The following is a 1121-nucleotide window of genomic DNA, read 5'->3' as shown; positions in this document are numbered from 1 at the left end:
GGGAAGGCTGCCATGTGACCCGGCACGTATGACTCATCAGGCCGCACCTGAAGGCGGCAGCTCCCCCTTTGTTCCCGCCTAAACGCCATTAAGTAGATCCGGGTACAAGGGGGAAGCGTTTAAAACCGTAGATATGTATAATAAAGGCAGGAAGCTGTAATAAAAATAAGCCCTGATAGCCAGGGTTGTCTTTCAAAAATAAAAGACAAAAGATGCACCTCACAGATTCTCAGTTATTCACAAAACTATAACTTTTACACAATGCCAGCTGCCATCTTGTGTTGTATAAATCCAGGACATTGACTCTAGATGGGGGTGATACAGCAAAAGCAATCAAGGAGGCTGATGACGTATCTGGAACTTATGTATATCTGTAGAAAGTGAACATTTAGCACGACTCAAATGTGAATTAATTCAAAATCACTTGTTCATTCAAAATGCATGAATACTTTAAACCTTAACCCTTTCATATGGATAAACCTTAAGTAGTGATGTGTAACCATTCTGACGTGGATATACAGAGGGATGCTTCATGCCAAAGTTATGATACATGAAATATTTCCAGTTGATAAACTAGCTTGAGGCAGTTTTTTGGACTACATTTTACAAAGTGTTTAAATGCATATCAGGTCTTGCATTGCTAAAAATGCCCTGATCTGCATTAGTTTCCATAAGCTAGCTCCTGTTGCTGCTCAAGTAGTGATGTCTGGCTCATGTAAAACTCACTTTAAGGTAACTTTTGAAAAAGTCTGCCCACACTTTAAAAGTAAACTGTACACGAGTGTCACTACGCTGCCTCTGAAGTAATTTACTTATGCTAAAAAATTTTGTTTTGTATTTCAAATTCTAATTTTTGTTAAATATATTCTATTAAGGAATTTGTTTACATCTATTAAATCGCAAAAAAATCAAATGGACAGGGTTTGTTTCCACATGAACAAAACTTTACTATGTGATGCCACAGTTGTACAGTTTCTCTTCTGAGGAGCTTGTGGACCTGTTTGTAAAGTTTTCGAAGGCTTTTCAAACAGGAGACACAATCCAACCTTGTGACTGACCCCTGTTTCTCTTCTTCTGCAGCGTGAGTGTATTTCTATGCATGTCGGCCAGGCCGGCGCCCA

Source organism: Stegastes partitus, unplaced genomic scaffold (genome assembly GCF_000690725.1).
Source record: "Stegastes partitus isolate 25-593 unplaced genomic scaffold, Stegastes_partitus-1.0.2 Scaffold1000, whole genome shotgun sequence".
Taxonomy (NCBI): Eukaryota; Metazoa; Chordata; class Actinopteri; family Pomacentridae; genus Stegastes; species Stegastes partitus.
This window is presented reverse-complemented; position numbering follows the sequence as displayed.